Below are 18,605 nucleotides of genomic sequence, written 5' to 3' on the forward strand. Positions count from 1 at the left end.
GCTTATTTTCTGTTCATATTCCCAGGACTTCCATCATTGGTTCCAGCCTCTTTCCATGGACTTTTCCTTCGGACGCCATAATTTCATGGGACTAGATGCATTAATTGCTGGGCAGAACATTTGTAGCAGAAAGACAAAGTCTGTAACTCACAAATAAATTGGGAAGGTGACAAAGCAAAGTACTTCTCCATTTTTGCAAGTGAGTTTAAACTTTCACTTTAATGAAACTCCAAATCAAGAGAAGCCTCTAAACTTTATTAAATATTTGAGTTCCAAAGGCTCTGAAATATTTTCTAAAAACAGACTAAAAGTTATTTAAGTAAACATCAAGTTGCTCTCATGTTTGTCTTATAACTATAGTAAATACATCTCTGGGCATAAACAGAAATGGCCTTTTTTTCAACTGTCTTCAATTACTTTGTTCAAATGCCCCCAGTTTATTTCAAATTATCTCCAATTGTTCAAATGAAATTCCTATTATAGTTTTTTTAGTGAACTCATTTAAACAACAAAATCGACAAAATACTAAACTTTGATTATTTACAGATAGAGTAAAAAGAAAATAATTCACTCATAATATTCAAATTTAAATCATCTGTATTTATAAAATACTATCTTAAAAATTATAATTCTATCAAGCTTCCTTTTGAGTAATTTGCATAGTCCCTAAATAGTAATAAAACTAAAGTATAGAAAATTCAAAATCACATTTTATAAGAGATAAGAATTATTGCTGTGTTCCTGAACCTTCAGAAGTAAGCTTATCTGAAGGTTGAATTGACTTCTGTGCTGAGGATGTAGGGATAGGAAAACAAACTCAGCGTTTGGTGGAAACATTTTATATAGTGATGGGAAGATGTGTTGGAACAGGAAAATCCCTTGTTCTGTTCACTTAGTTTATTTACTCTCTTCTTCCCTATTTAAGTTTCCTTTCGGTAAAGCAGATTTATGCTTTCCTGAAGATGGAGATTTTCATCAGAACTCTCTTTTATGGCTTCCTTAAGCTATTCTTCATTCTTCTGATATTCATAAAGCTGTTTTGGTTGTAGCCCCTTGAGATGGATTTTGATGCAACTTCTCAAATCTGGAGTAACTCTTTTTTGTAATGTCATCCATTAGTTCAAGAGTCAGTGCTTTATTAGACCTTTCCATACCAGCGTGAGAACCCAGGGTCAAATTTTCAGGAATTTTACAAATATCTCTCTTTTCTTTTTTCCTTGCTGTTGATTCCCGAGGTTATCAGAGCAGGAAGAAATTTACTAACTAGTCCTCTTTTGGTTCAGCATATTGGTGGCCATGGACCAGCAGGTACTGAACTCAGGGAGTGAGCAGAGAATCAGTGGTCTAAGTAACCCCACGTTAGCTTAGGGGAGAAAAGGAGAGAGAGCTCTGGGAGTGGATGCACTAGACAGTGGAAGATCTTAACTTGGGGTGAGGTAAAGTAGTCTTCTTTAATAAAACACACACTCCAAACTTCCAAAGTTTGCTTTAGAGAAAGTTCTGCTAGTAGGAAAGGACGGGGTGCTGGACCACGCCGGTATCACATCTGCAATCAGAGAAATTGCTACTACCTCTACCATAGGGCCCTAGGTGGGCTCCACTCCATCATTTCAACATTCTGACCTAAGTGTGAGCAGAATCCCTTGACTCAATAACTGGCTCACAGCTGAAACAGGAATGAAATGATCAAAAATAAACTATAGCAAATTCTTGAGTAAAAAAGAGAAACACAGAGAGTGTCATAAAACTAAATAAATTTGGCTTGCAAAATAAGTGCTGCTCACCAGGGGCTTTCAGCTATTACCCCATCTCCCACAAACAGATCTATCTGTTATGGGCTGAATTGTATCCCCTCTGAAATTCATATGTTGAAGTACTAACCCCCAGTACCTCCAAATGGGACCTTATTTGGAAATAGGGTCATTCAGATGTAATTAGTCAAGACGAGGTCATTAAGGTGGGCTCTAATTCAATATGACAGGTGTCCTTATAAAAAGGGGAAATTTGGACACAGACATGTACACAGGGAGAATGCCATGTGAAAATGAAGACACAGATCAGGGTGATGCTTCTACAAGCCAAAGAATGCCAATCACCAGAAGCTAGGCAAAAGGCAAGTAACAGATCCTCTCTCACAGCCCTCAGAGAACAAACGCCGCCGACACCTTGATCTTGGACTTCTAGCCTCCAGAACTCTGAGAGAATAACTTTCTCTTTTTGAAGCCACCCAGTATGTGGTACTTTGTCATGGCAGCCCTAGCACTCTAATACACTATCCTGACCAATTAAAAGTCTGGATAGAATAACCTTAGCTTAATCCAGGACAGTAGACTTACCATTCAGATAAAAGAACTACACTATCTGCATGCCCACCCGAACTCATATCATTATCTCTTAGCACAGTTACTGAAGAACAGTTTTGGCCAAATCTCAGTTTATCTGGAATGCCAAAGCAAGGGAATCTGGTGGCTGTCCCATGAAAGTACAACTCTATCACCAGGAGTGTTAGCCACACTCAAATGGTGGTTTATTCTAGTCCTCACATAGAATACTTTCATTCCAGGGGAGCAGCTATCAGCATCTCAGCCAAAGAATATTCCCCATCACTGACTACTCCTGGTAGAACGAATACATGAATGAATGAGGTGGAGTTGACTGACACTAGCCGAAGGAGTTCCATCAGAACTTTCCACGAAGCACTGGCTATAATGTCTAAAGGTAAGGCATCTGGAATCATACGTCCCTGGATTCAAATCCCAGCCCTTCCGTTTACTAGTTGCATGATCTTGGAAAAGTTATGTAATTTTTCTATGCCTCAGTTTTCCCATCTGTAAAATGCGGGAATAGAATAGTTATTTTTCCTACAGAGTGGTTATGATTTATTTTATGTGAACTACTTAGAACGGTCCATGCCATGATGTGCTGCAGCTGGTTTGTACTGGCTCACAAGTACTGAGAGTGTGCAACTTTTCCGAATCTGCAAATCTTCCCATCCCCATATTCAGTGATGTCATATTAGTAGCTTGCAATTAACTGGCCTGGGTGAGCGTATGTACACCATGGAAACTGGCAAATACTATACATCAGGGGCTGGCTTGCCAGCATGCCACTGATGAAAAAGTACATATTAGAAAGTTCTTTGTAAATGTTAATACCTTTATTATTACCCAGTAGGTACTCCTACTCCCTTGTGGGTTTGAGAAGGCATTCTGCTAATAAAATAAATAATTTTGAGTTAAACGAACACTTATGGGATTCCTTTAGCAGTTGATTACCTCGGGGGAATCCCTGCGTACATCTGTGGTCTACAGAGCTTAATCCTCAGTTCACTTGAAACTGATTTTGGCCTCCAGGAAAGTAGGAGCTATGTCCGCTTTTCTCATGGCTGTAGCCTCCACACCTGCCAGCAGAGAAGATAAATATTTGTTCAATGAATCAATTAATTAAATTTCAAAAGGCTGTCAAATCTACGTCATCTTTTTCTTGGACATCAATAAGTCAAGATTGATCTCCACTGCGTAGGTGAGAAAACCGAAGTCCGAACAAGTGCCTGATTGGTGATTTGCTTTCTTTCCTCACATTATGTCCATCAGCTCAGCATCTCCCGAAATATGTCCTATAGATTCTGAATTCTTAAGGATCTTTAATAGTTATCATGTGACAGGGGACCCACGGGTAGTAAGTTGCAAACTTATTATGGAGTAAAAACAAAATATATTGGTTTATTCACTACAGGTTTTATCAGAGCCTTTGTTAAGTCAATATGCATTGTGAACCTGGGGCGGGGGGGGTCGGTTAAAATACAATCATTTCCCATATTTGACTGTAGGTTTTTTAAATCATGTATCCAGTGATATTAGTGTGAAACAATCACCAGAGCAGTGCTTCTCAGTAATCTGAATCATCAGGGATCTTGCTAAAATGCAGACTGTGATTCAGTGGGCCTCAAATGGTACCTGAGATTCTGCATTTCTAACAAGCTCCCAGGGGATGCCCATGCTGCTGGTCCACAGGCCACACATTTTTTTTTTTTTTTTTTTTTTTTTTTTTTTTTGCGGTACGCGGGCCTCTCACTGTTGTGACCTCTCCTGTTGCGGAGCACAGGCTCCGGACACGCAGGCTCAGCGGCCATGGCCCACGGGCGCAGCCACTCCGCGGCACATGGGATCCTCCTGGACCGGGGCACGAACCCGTGTCCCCTGCATCGGCAGGCGGACTCTCAACCACTGCGCCACCAGGGAAGCCCCACAGGCCACACTTTTAACAGCAAGGTACTAGAACATGCCAGAATCAAGAGTCATTTGGATTTGCAAATGAAGCAACTGACAAAGGATTAATCTCCAAAATATACAAGCAGCTCATGCAGCTCAATATCAAAAAACAAACAACCCAATCCAAAAACGGGCAGAAGACCTAAATAGACGTTTCTCCAAAGAAGACATACAGATGGCCAACAAACCCACGAGAAGATGCTCAACACCACTAATCATTTAGAGAAATGCAAATCAAAACCACAATGAGTATCACCTCACACCGGTCAGAAGGGCCAAAATCAAAAAGTCTAGAAACAATAAATGCTGGAGAAGGTGTGGAGAAAAGGGAAACCTCCTGCGCTGTTGGTGGGAATGTAAATTGATACAGCCACTATGGAGAACAGTACGGAGGTTCCTTAAAAACTAAAAATAGAACTACCATGTGACCCAGAAATCCCACTGCTGGGTATATACCCTGAGAAAAACATAATTCAGAAAGATACATGTACCACAATGTTCATTGCAGCTCTATTTACAATAGCCAGGACATGGAAGCAACCTAAGTGTCCATCGACAGATGAATGGATAAAGAAGATGTGACACATATATACAATGGAATATTACTCAGCCATAAAAAGAAACGAAATTGAGTTATTTGTAATGAGGTGGGTGGACCTAGAGTCTGTCATACAGAGTGAACTAAGTCAGAAAGAGAAAAACAAATACAGTATGCTAACGCATATATATGGAATCTAAAAAAAAACGGTACTGGTGAACCTAGTGTCAGGGCAGGAATGACGACGCAGACATAGAGAACGGACTTGACATAGGGGGTGAAGGGAAAGCTGGGAAGAAGTGAGAGAGTGACATCGACATATGTACACTTCCAAGTGTAAAATGGATGGCTAGTGGGAAGCAGCTGCATAGCACAGGGAGATCAGCTTGATACTTTGTAACGACCTAGAGGGGTGGGATAGGGAGGGTGGGAGCGAGGCTCAAGAGGGAGGGGATATGGGGATATATGTATACACATAGCAGATTCACTTTGTTGTACAGCAGAAACTAACCCAACATTGTACAGCCATTATACTCCAATAAAGATATCTATATCTATCTATCTATCTATCTATATATATATAAAGAGTCATTTGGCATCTCAGTGAAAGGGTAGATGACACCCCTGAAGCATATCCTATTCACCATGAGAACCAACTGTTCAAACAAGTATCCTATTTAGAGGGGATGAGGGAATATGGGACAAACCCATATGAAGAGCAAGTTTGGGAGGGAGAAGAGGGCAAGACTAAATTTAAGTAGCATAAATAAGTAGGGCAGGTCTCATTCGGCTAAAGTTTAGGTGGTAAATTAATTGGGGAAGGGACACAGGGAGGGTTTAATACCCTCTCAATTGGCATATGGACTAAAACAGCTTCATTTTTGTCAATAAAAATCAGGTAAGAGGGGAAGAAAGCCAGACCCAATAATGGTTCAGATTTAGCTATTATTTTCTGTCTCTATAATTTTTCTCAACTTCAAGTTCCATGGGTTATGAATTTGTTTAAACTCTTTATTATTAAAAATGGGATTTTAATGTCAACAATTGGAGGGGGAAAAAGTAGGCTGGGATCAAAAGAGGTTAACCTTGTGTCAGGTAGGGAGGTGATACTAAAAATATAATCAGATACTTAAAGGCTTCCTAAAGCCTCCTGTCTCCAAAGACCCATCTTTCTGAGCAGGTCCTGTTCTAGTCTGGGAACCTAATTTGGGCACCTGTGGTACCGCAGGAGCTGCTACTCTCTGCTGTGGTCTAGCAGACTCTTTTCTACTGCTTCCTTGGCAACTATGTTGTAATAACCTTTGTGGGTCACACGATTCATAAATGTAGAGCTGGGATTAGCCTAATGGATTTGTGATAAGATTCTCCCACAAAATTTCTACCAATGATTCATTACTACCAGTTACAGTCTGACACATTTTGATAACTTCCTTGAAACAAAAAGGTTTATAACTCATGACTTCCTAATAGATCAAAACCTTTATCAGTGTAAAGCAATAATTTTTTTTCTAATTTTACAATTTTTCCCTTGAGTTCTTTGTGCTAAGTTCATTTTGTCACTCCTGTTGTTTACATTTTTACACCTACCTTTGCTCCTCTTTCTATAATGCTAGTTTAGATAATTCTCTAGTAATTAAATTTCTTAACTCAAATGGAGAGTATTTTTGCCTTTTACTGATGTTTATATTTGTTGTCAGAATTGATAGGTTTTATTTTTTTTTCTCTTGTTTATGATTTTGTATTTTTGTGGGTCTTGATGTTTTCATTTTTTATAAAGCTTTTCTTATATTGTTTGTTTTGTTTATTTTCCTCCCGTAAACATCTGTGTCCTGTGTTATATACATCCGTGCTATGGTGTTCCTGATCTCTTGGAACATTTGTTGATTAGTGAGAGTTCATAGGTGTCCCTTGTTCCAGAGTTTGGACTCAGGCATGGTCAGTTAAAAATGAGCTTTAAAACGTCATAAAATAACTATCCAATGCTCAGTAGGACCTTAGGAAGCATTCTTTCTTCGCGTTTCAGCCCTGTGTTTTACTGTTCCTGTCTTATCTAGTGAAATTGTCGCACATGTCAGATGTCCTCATTACCTTGAAAAATGAAACAAAAGGTGCTTGTTTTCCATCACCTTATATCCGGAAATAGCCAAAATATATACAGACGGCATCAGAAGAACAGAGAGTTTGCCTCTTTCTGACTTGTTTTTAAAGTGCAGTGCAGACAGGCTAAATCCAGCTGGGAATTCTGTGGGTCACAAGTGCCATTAGCTGTGCGGAGTTGAAGCCCCTGTCTGGGGCTGACTCTAGAATATTTACACGGTAAGGTTAAGCTGGAAGTGTATTTTCGTTTGTGTTGCCTTAAATCTTCTTCTTTGAAGGTTATGCTAGCTGCTAAATGACTAAATAGCTATTTTGTTATCAGTGATACATTCTTTGTTTAATTCAAAAGCATCTGATACTTCTCCTCTTAATAAAAAGTTTTGTTACACACATAAAATTTTACATATTAACACAAGAGCCCCAATGAGTCCTAATTTGCTGTTTACCCATTTGATCTGTATCATTTGAAATGTACTGTTTAAATCTGATCTTACATTTCAAAAATTATCTTCAGTAGGAACTCAGTATATTCACTTGTGAATGGTTCTTATTAGAATGTCATTTTTCAGAATATGAAGATATGTGTATATATCCATGTGAGCTTGAATTCTGCAGCCAATTACTTTTTCTGATGCTCTGTGTGTATATACATGTAATATTTTTCTATGATAATAGTTTCTTAAAATATTTATTGAAAAGAAAATGTTAACAGTAAACAAAAACATTTAAAATTGTACTTATGTTTGCAACTGCCATTCTAAATAGATGGTTTAATCAAAACACCCATACTGACTTTTTCCCCACTTTTTCGTACTCATCCTTTCCCAGCAGGTAAGGAACTGAATCTTAGGAAACATTTTACCCAAGCAGCAGAGCTGTGCCCAACCAGAAAGGCCTTCCCCATGTCTTTTGCTCTAGTTACATACTTTTCAAATTACAAACAACCTTAAAAACTAAAAATAGAACAGAATGTCTCTTTACTCAACTCAGTGCTTTTTTGGCCTTATTTTATTGTTTCAAAGTGGGTTTTGATAGCTGTGTACCAATCTTGGGGAAAACCAGAAGCAGCAATTCAGCTTTTCACAGATATTTCTCTTGCTGAATCTCCATATGCAAAGAACATCAATGAAGCACTGGGTATTATTATGATTTTTTCTTTTTTAAAATTAATTAATTTATTTTTATTGGGATATAGTTGTTTTACAATGTTGTGTTAGTTTCTACTGTACAGCAAAGTGGAGTTCCCTGTGCTATACATGAGGTTCTCATTAGTTATTTTATACATATTAGTGTATACATGTCAATCCCAATCCCCCAATTCATCCCACCCACCCCACCCCCTTTCCCCCCTTGGTGTCCATACGTTTGTTCTCTACATCTGTGTCTCTATTTCTGCCTTGCAAACCGGTTCATCTGTAACATTTTTCTAGATTCCACATATATGCGTTAATATACAATATTTGTTTTTCTAAGCCCTGGGTATTATATTCATAACAAGGAAGTTGCCGCATTTTGATGTTTCTTATTATAAATTCTAGGACTTAAAATGGCAGTATCAAACATACGTCAAAATACTTTCACAGAATTTAGCTTTTTCTCTCACTGGCTTTTCTTCAGATTAAAAAAAAAAATACTGCCTTAAAAACTACTTAAATTGAAACTACTTTAAAAACTTAGCGTTTTGAAAAATTAGACCTGTCACATAGGCAGTACACGTCTACACGTCATGTTATGAAATTAACATATTCCACATTTCAAAGTTCTGTGGATTGTCATTCACCAGTTTATGGAAACTTCCAAAATCCCTGTTCTTCTGCCATTTTTTTGGCAGTGTCATTTACCAGCTTAGGTCAAATCCATTTCAAAGCGTGCTGTGGCAGTACAGCAAGTGCAGGAAGGTAAAATGCGCAAACAGGGAATGTGTACTGAGTGGTAAGAGTACAGCGATTTGGATGAAAAGGGGCCTTTCGTTCCTCGAGAACTGAGAAGGGCAGGGCTGACTACTAGGTGCCAGGCAGTGCTCCAACTGCTGCAGAACTGGGCTTCTGCTCATGTGAGTAGAGGGACAATTTGGATGAACACGTTCCCCATCTTATTTAAATTTGGAAGAATACACATTTTTTTAGCAAATGTATATTTCGTAAAGTTTTCAAAGTGACACTGCGTGGTGGGAATTGCACACATTTTTACAGGCAGTTCAGTGTTGTAGTTCTCCGGACTTCCCTGCTTTCTGTGGCACACTCAGCCTTTGAAAGGCTGAGGACCAACCGTCTCTGCTGGGGTGGAAGAGACTTTGAGTCCCGAGCTGACGACTGCCGTTGGCTTACTGGTTTCCTTCCTTCACAGGACCTAACCTGTATCTCAGCGGCTGGGGACACCACTCAGCGTCACAGTAAATTTGGGACTTGCAGGTCTATCTGGTTGTAAAAGCTTTTGTGTCTGCCCAAGTTGCTCTGAAACTAAAGACGTCTGCACTCTTCAGCCCCAGCTCCGGGTTTGTTTCCACTACGGTTTCCTCAGACAACTTCAGCTTCTTCAGAATCAACACCCTGTCTGCACAGAATGTGGTTCTTGACTGAGCCTCAGGGTTTTTTGCCTTTACTGAGTCGATTTGTAGGCAGGAAAACAACTGCCTTTGAGCCACTTAATTCCCACCCCCCCACACACATTTTCCGCTTTTTGTTCTAAGTCCTTAAGTGGGGATTAAACTGAGGATCCTGCTTTGCCCCTGGACCACGTCTGCGGCAGGAAGATGAAGAATTTGAGTTCCGGGAACAACTGTGTCCGTGGGGCTACAGAAGAGTTGGTTGTTATTCTCACAGATTCCTGAGCTTCAGTATTGCTTCAAAATTAGATTTTTGCCAGCTTGTTTAGAAGGTGCTAGTGAGACCCTCCCTTCAGGTTTTGCTGGTACTGACATACTGTCCTTCCTGTCCAGGAGCCATAATCACCCCCCTCCTCCTTCCCTTCTCCATCAATTTTTAAAAACAACGGAACAACAACTGAAGTTACCGCTGAACGTTCTCTTCTGAGAGTTTTCTTCCTCAATACTCATTTTTTTCCAATTTTGGTTCTACAGAGGGGATTCTATGTCCTTTAAGCTGCTAAGTACTTTTGATTCGCTTGAAAGTACTATTTTATACACCTGGTGGTTCTGCGTACCTATTTATCAGAAGCCTAACTACTGTAATGTTGCAATTGCAGCTGAGACCTCTTTACATTAATACCACCAACTACCTTTGCCCTTGCAAGTGACCAATAAATTTCAATAAAGAATGAGCAGAAGAACCACCGTAGATCCTCCTGAGCTAAAGCATCCTCCTGCAGGAAATGGGGTCTCCATCAATGAAGTCTTCTGTTCTGGCTTAGCATCCATCTCACCTCTAGAGAGCGCTGGTCTCATTGTTGACTTCGTGGAGTTGCAGTTCAGCTTAAGTCTCCTTTTGCACTCTTGAGAACTTGTGGAAATGCTCGAATCCCCTTTTTTGGGGGAGTGTACAGTTGGAAATTGCAAGGGGTAGACCGCAGCTTCCTGTCTTCCCTCGTCTCCCCTCTGAAACTGCTGTTGTTTGAAGGCATGTTAGTACCAAAGATGCCGGTGGCAGAGACTTCAGACTAAGTTTAGCCCATCAGGAAGCCACACAGTAAAAGGAACTGTGACAATCCCTAGAATCAGAGGCACATCCTCTGTCAGTTGGCTCTGATTGCTTTTTAGGCATTATTTCCATAAGGTCATCAAGAGGTTTCTCAGCTCCCGATTCCTGCAATTTCCCCTTAATGGTACTCCGCATCTTGCAGCCAAGTAGGCGGCTGGCTTGACACCTGGGATCCTGGGTTACTGGCCCCTCTCTCAGACCTGGCCCGCATGTCCTGCATATACTGGCTAAGGGATTTATTTTTAATTGAGATATAGCTAATTTACAATATTATATTAGTTTCAAGTGTACAACATAGTGACTCAACATTTTTATAGATTATACTCCATTTAAATATGACTATATTTCGCTGTGCTGTAGCTATATCTTTGTTGCTTATTTATTTTATACATATTAATAGTTTGTATCTCTGAGTCTCCTACCCCTATCGTGCCCCTTCCCCCTTCCCTCTCCCAACTCGAAACCACTAGTTTGTTCTCTATCCCTATGAGTCTTTTTCTGTTTAGTTATATTCATTCGTTTATTTTTTAGATTCCACATCTAAGCTAAGTGATTTTTAAAGTTAAACGTCTCTTAGATGGACAGTTCACCTCTGAGCAACATGGGGAGGGGGCGGGATTAGGGACCTGCAGTCCAAAATCCCGGTATAATGCATAGTTGGCCCTCTGTGTGCAGCGGTTCCTCCACATCTGTGGTTCTGCATTCTCGGATTCTATCAGTCTCGTAGGGTGCAGTACTATAGTATTTACTATTGAAAAAGATCCACATATAAATGGACCCTTGCAGTCCAAACCTGCGTTGTTCAAGGGTCAACTATATTTTGACAGGTTTAAAAAAAAGTCTGTTCCTACTATAGTCAATGATATTTGTTTTGGAAGGATGTAACTTATTTCCAGGCTGCCTTTTAAATCTCAGCACCCTTCGTAATTTGCACCCGAGTCAGCTCGACTGAGAAGGATTTATTCAACCCTCGTGTTTGCCAACAGATAAAGCACATGGTGTGTCTTAACCTTGTTCGTTCTCTACATAGGAGCTGCCAGACTACCTCTCTCAAATACGGTCCTAGCGAGGCTGGCAGGCAGAGCCCAAAGTCTAATCTTGGTGGGTCCAGTGGGACGCACCTCTGGCTTCAGCGTACAGCAAAAAAAAAAAAAAAAAAAAAAAAAAAAAGCTATCATGAAATAAAATGAAGTCTTAAAGTACTTAATGTATTTTCAAATAGCTAATAAAAAATTGAGCATATTAGAATTCATTCAGTAAATATCAGGTTGAAATAAAACAAACTCTCCTACAATTTTGAACATTGGGTTTTGCTCTGTTATCACAGAATAGTACCTAAGAAATCACTCTTCAGTGATAGTCCCTTAAATAGAGATGTGTCACTTTTCAACCACAAAATTCTGTATAAGCTACATACAGCTTTAGCGAATACAGGTTATAACAGTGTGTTTCCAACCATTGCCAAATTTACACATAGTCAGTAATGGATTTAAAATGAGCTTCTCACAGAAAGAGGCTCTTTCTCAATGTCTCACCCTATCAAAGGAAGTGTTTACCTAAATCCATTTGGAAGTACTGTGGCACTTGAATTTGATATGTTCTTCCAGTGACAATAAAGGGATTCTATCGTCTACCCGACAGTGCCAGAAAGAGCAACTTACGGGTCTGCTCAGTGATGTGCCGTCAACACAAACCCAATTACACACTCTTTTTTTTTTTTTTCTTTTTTGCGGTACGCGGGCCTCTCACTGTTGTGGCCTCTCCCGTTGCAGAGCACAGGCTCCCGGCTCCGGACGCGCAGGCTCAGCGGCCATGGCTCACGGGCCCAGCCGCTCCGTGGCATGTGGGATCTTCCCGGACCAGGGCACGAGCCCACGTCCCCTGCATCGGCAGGTGGACTCTCAACCACTGCGCCACCAGGGAAGCCCCAATTACACACTCTTGACAGCAAGGACTGGGTTCAGAGGCTCACAAGGCACTGCTGAGTTCACAATGACAACAGAGCATCTAAATATTTTATACAAGCTCATCAGGGGTGCTAAGCAGTCTGAATTCAGTTCAAAAAAATTTATTTATTTTATTTTTGGCTGCACTGGGTCTTTGTTGCTGCATGCAGGCTTTCTCTAGTTGCGGTGAGTGGGGGCTACTCCGTTGCGGTGCGTGGTCTTCTCATTGTGGTGGCTTCTCTTGTTGAGGATCACGGGCTCTAGGTCTGCGGGCTTCAGTAGTTGTGGCGCATGGGCTCAGTAGTTGTGGCACGTGGGCTCAGTAGTTGTGGCTCGCGGGCTCTAGAGCGCAGGCTCAGTAGTTGTGGCGCACGGGCTTAGTTGCTCCGTGGCATGTGGGATCTTCCCGGACCGGGGCTCGAACCTGTGTCCCCTACATTGGCAGGCGGATTCTTAACCACCGCGCCACCAGGGAAGCCCTCATGACATGTTAAGCTAGGCTCTGAAGAGATTTCTTTAAAGAGAGTTCTGAAAGTAAGTCAAGGATGTCATGTAGACAGGTTATCTATTCAGTCAATATAGTTTTCTACTGTCATGAGGTCATTTCAGATTCTTTCAGATTCTTAACTATATGACTAGATACAGAACATAAGAGACTAGATCGCGTTTACAGAAGCTAACTGAGTCCTTTAAATTGGAGATATCAAATACATCTGTTTTAGGTTGCTTTAATGAAATACGTATAATGGGTAACAGGGCAAAAAGGAGGGAAACTATATATTACAATGAGAGATTTTGACAAATGAGAGATTATAACTATGAGAAATTATAACAAATGAAAGACCAAATGCTAAAGTGTTAACTCCCTTGAAAGAAAGTCACTGGAAAAGCTTATAGGCATCAGTCAGATGGTTCACTTTCCACATTTCTAATCCTGTCAGGTTTCTGCCATCCTTTGATTTTGTCAGTATTCCTGAGATCGTGTGTGTGCTGGGGAAAATATGATAATTTCTTCTTAATGAGGAAATCCTTAGAGTTCAGAACTCTTCAGAGTGTTATATGTATTGACTTGTAACTAGTCTCACAGCTGAGATTTCTACAGGATGATCTGGAGTTAGGTAATAAAATAATATATATAAATCCCTCAATCTACAAGCTCGACTGTGGTTTCTAAAAGCCTTAAATAACATAAATGCCTCGACCGGACCTAGGCAAGAAAACTAAATAAAGACAAACAAAAACATGATGAAAAATAAGTTTGAGAATTTGTGTTGCAGAATTCCTTCACTAATATCTCCAGAAAACAAAACCCACATCGGTAAGCAAAGAAAGTATTTCCAGCGTGATTTTCAAAACTTAAAAATTTCTCCCTGTCCCTTAATATTAATTCCAAAGACACTCCCCTAGCTTTTGATATTCACTTGTAACCTCAGTTCTTTTTATTAAACCAAAAGACCATAGCTAATAGACTAATATTAAGGAGGAGGAAAAAAAGTCAGTGTTTAATCTGGACGTACAAATAGACTCACCTTGGGAGGCCTGTGTTTGTTGCTTTATGTGATTTACTGCACATGCCTTGCTCACACATGACTACAAACACTGTTAATTCATGTAACCTATTTAGAGGGCAATGTGGCTATTTCTATCAAAATTAAAGCTGTACCTAACTCTTGATCTTACTAGGACTTTAACATACTCACTAAAGTACTGTCGACAGACAGAGGAAGCCACATCTCCACTCACTGACGCTCAACCACATGTATAAGAGCAAAACAAAACAAACACCACCTAAGTATACACGTGCAGGACTGGTAAAATAAAGCATGACACATTCATACAAGGGAATATTATAAAGCTGCTAAAAAGCATGAGGTACATCTCCAGGTGCTGATTTTAAAAGTATTCTAAAATATATTTCATGAGTAAGTCAAAGTGCAAATTTCTGTGGCTTCATACTTTGTAAATAAAGAAGATATATCAACGTGTGTGTGTCTGTATGAGCCGTTTTTCCCTCCTGGAAAGTAGGTAAGGACATGTTAACATGGTTCCACCGTGCGGAGAGATTTGTGCTGGGGGCTAGAGAGAACTTTTAATTCCATTTTAACGTTTAAAAAGAGATTCTTCCTCCTGCTGACAACGTGAGGAAATCCAGGGGCGAGCGTTCTGAGTGTCCACAGCCTCCGCCCTCGGATCGCGCCATCAGGCGGCAGGGGGCGCTGGTGCCGCCTTTTGGGCAGAGCGGCCGGGAATCGCAAAAGAAACGGAAGCCCCATCCTAGCCCTTGGGACCACCGGAAGACCACCTACCCAGTTTGGAAGGGTCTCCTCCCCCAAAGCCCCTTCCGACTGCCCCACCCCTGGAGAAGCCCGCGGGTCCTGCCCTTCCCCTGCAGCACTTCACTGGTAAGTGCTGGTTTCTCTGTTTCACTCCACGAGACAAGCATATGCTTCTGAACCCCCAAACACCTCGTGAATAGCTAGCTCTCCGACTGCCAAATACAGCCATCTAGCCGTTTGGTTCCAAATAAAATCTATACAAAGGTCAAGCGGAACAGCACACGCTCCAAAACTGTCCTGATTTTAGGCAATTGCCTGATTCTGCCGAATGCTAAGGATACTTTGGGGGTAGGTCTCCCCAGACTGCAGCTGCCCGTCACGAGCAAGAGCAGGGTGAACAAGCAAACGGAAAGGACAAAGCAGGCACCGGGCGGGCGCCTTTTAATAACTCGGTCCATCGACGCCCCCCCGCCCCCTTCCTGAGAAGGTCCTGTCTTGAAAGTCACGCACACCCCGAAGCAGGCAGCCCTTACCTCGCCCGGTCCTCCCATCCCGGGCCTGCGGGCTAGGAAACGTCGAGTCGAGGAGGGCAAAGTTAGGAAGAGCCGACCCCCGCCCGGACTTCGCGTCCCGACCGCCGACGGCCCGGGTACCTTAAAGTCCTTGGAGTCGTCCATGTGGTCCTCCACGCCCAGGTAGACGACGCCCCGGGGCTCCTTCTTCTCCCCCGGGCGCAGCGTCTTCCTCAGGCTGCGCCTCCCTGACCACACCCCGGACGCCCCCTGCGGCAGCTGCTCCCCACGGGCGCGGGCACCTGGGGCGAGAGAGCGCGGGAGCGGTGAGCGGGCGCCGGGCGCGGAGGCGGCCGTGGGGTCGCGCGCGCGCGCGCCGCCGGGGTCCGAGTACGGGTCCCGACCCGGGTGAGCGCCCGAGCTCTGAGCTCTTCTGCGCCCGGCGGTCCCCGGGAGGAAAGAGGTTTGCTTTGCGTGAGGCCGAGAGAACTTCTGGCAGGCGTTGTCCGGCTCAGGCTGCTTGTAGGGCGGGAAGCAGGAGCGGTGCAGGGAGGGGTGGGGACGCGGCCATCGTGTCCACGCGCGGCCACCGGGCGGCCGCGCCACGTGTGTCCTGGGACTCGCAGCTTTGGGCGGACAGCGCGACTTGCCCGTCCAGGCTGCAGCTGCGGAGCGCACCCTTGAGTCCCCTAAGTCTAGGGGTCAGGTCAGGGTGGGTCGCGCGAATCTGGAATCTTTTATGATAAAAACCCTAAGAGCCCCCGTCCTGTCGCGCAGTCAGAGAGAAAGGCGCCGGGCACGGGAACGAGGGAGAGAATGACTGGGTACGCTGGGAAGATTTTTATTAAAGAAAATTTTTTTTCCAGCTAAAAGCCACTGGGCCTCAGTTTCCCGTGTCCGCATCATTGTAGAAGGCTCTTGGATTTGGAGATAAGGTTTTTAGAAAAACTTATCTTTCCAAAAGAAAAGGGGAGTGATTAAATCTTAGCAGCGGGTCGAGAGATTCGATGAAGTCCCTTTGAATCTCTGGTCCCATTTCCTGTGCGAAACAATACTAATCCCCTCAGGGATTGGTGTTTCAGCAGGGCTAATAAAATGACTGTTAGATTAAACAAAAAGTCATGACTGGCGTCTGCTTGTTTACCCTCGGCTCTATTTGAAAGGCTTGTCTTCATGGGCCAGGGCTGAGTTTATTAATCAACAGCATTAGTGTAATTGTGGCGTGGAAGGCGTCCTCTCTCTGAGAGTGGCTAGTTCCACATCTACCTACAGATAATAGAGCCTCTGTGACCGTTGCCACTATGTTTCTGCTACAAGGTTAGAAAGCTTAAAAAGCTTCATTCTGATGTGTATAAAATGGATGACTAATAAGAACCTTGCTGTATAAACAATAAATTAAATTAAAAATTTTTAGAAACCCCTCCATTCTGAAGCTGATTGCTCTGCATAGGCTGGAATTCAGCTGTGGCAGTCTTTTGACAGTCTGTGTGCTCTTTTAAGGCTGTAGATTGTCCTAGTAACCTGTAATCTCGAGCATCTGACACAAGAACCTGTGGATCCACGACCCGGCAGAGATCAGGCACTAAAGAAACGTTTGTGGACTGCCTGCTCTGTGGGTTACACTGGGCTGAACTTAAGGGCAGGTGAAGTAGCACGATGATATTGTGGAACAATGGAAAGGTTCTCCCCAAATCTTCCAGTAGTGATGGCAGGTTGCCATCAATTCCACCCTTTGAATGGAATTCCCTGGAAGGGTAATACTGAAGAAGTTATCACTGGTCATTGACCCGTGAATGTGGACTTTTGAAAGACTGGTGAAGGATAGAGCATTCAACTTCACCACCACAGTTTTCCCATCAGCATCTGTGTTCAGGGAGTACAGAACTGGGGTCAGCTGCATACCTTAGTGTCATTTAGTTGAAGGTGGCAATGTATTTGGGAAAACCAATAAAGAAAAGAATCAGAGGAACGGGGTAAGAGAATAACCTTGAGTCACTGCTGTCTGCCTGACATTTTACATACACGAAGCCCTCATTTTTAAAAGGAAATGCCTCATAGGGATATTGAGACTTTTTATTTGTGATAGTCAATTACGTTGATCAACTGCTTTTCTCCTTACTCTTAGCTGAAAGGGACCACTAAGACAAAAAGAGAATTCAGAGGAGGGTGTTTCGCGGTCATTTTGGAAGCTGGGCAGAGGGCATGTCGTGGTGCTAAGCGTCAGCCGGCTGAGCTGACCTTAGAGAGGGATGTGGGCCCAGGGAGCTCCAGCATCAGTGGAGGTGCTGGCAGGAGGGTCACAGGAGGCTAACACTCCCCCTTTCCCGCCTTGCCGCCTCCCCCCACGGCGTGCTCCCCTCGCCCTCCTGCACCGCGCTGCCCATCGTAGGCAAGTCTTCCAGCTTCTGGGACAGACCCCTCTGATGCCAGGGGAAAAACTATAGTTGCCTGGCCCTTACTCCACCTGCCGGCTCTCCATCCTTAACCCTGTGCCCAGCTCTCGGCTCTTGCTGTCTGTTTGGAAGCCCGGTGCCCGCAGATTCCCTACTCCAGCACCCAGAAGACCTTCCTGGATTATGGCCTTAATGTTGGTCCTGAACCATGGCTCTTGAGAGAGACCCGGAAGAAGAGGAGTCCCTCTTCTACCGAGAAACACATCGAAAGAGGAATCTGGAGGCATCCCAGGGTAGACTCGGGCTCCCACGGAGCTGGGAACAGGAGCTGGATCCTCTCAGTACTGAGACCTGGAGAGGAAGCCACACCAGCATTCAGAGCAAAAAGCAGGGGTTCAAACCCTGGGGGTGTGGGAGCAGAGGTGGGGTCCCGGAGCTGCATGGGAGACTGGAGTCCGCTCAGTGTGCATTGTCAGAAGACTTCATCCACGTCCCAGCCACCGAGCTGAGCCAATGGCCACCAGTAGCTTTAGACGGAAAGCAGGACACTAGAGCAAGCGGGGAGCTTACAGCCCGTACAGAGTAACTCAGAGTGACAGCAGTTGCCCAGGGCCACACAGCTGGAGGTGGCAGAGCCAGGGTGAGATCCATCCTCTGAACTCCAGGGAGCGGCTTTCCTGTTAAAACCTCCACCTCACCTGCGACATCCAGGTCCATTCTGACCTCGGGTTGAAAGGGACGCTGAAATAATCGCCCTAGCCAACCATACAGGAAAATAAAATGGGATTCCAGAGGTATTTGAGCTCCGTATTTAAAAAAAAAAAAAAAAAAAAAGTCACTGGCTTTAGCTGCCCGCTCAGCATCTCTGCATTCTTGCTGCTGTGCCCCATGTTTATCCCCCATATCATGTCCCCCA

The sequence above is a fragment of the Mesoplodon bidens genome (assembly GCF_964165515.1).
Source record: "Mesoplodon bidens genome assembly, chromosome: 16".
In the NCBI taxonomy this organism is placed as follows: Eukaryota; Metazoa; Chordata; class Mammalia; order Artiodactyla; family Ziphiidae; genus Mesoplodon; species Mesoplodon bidens.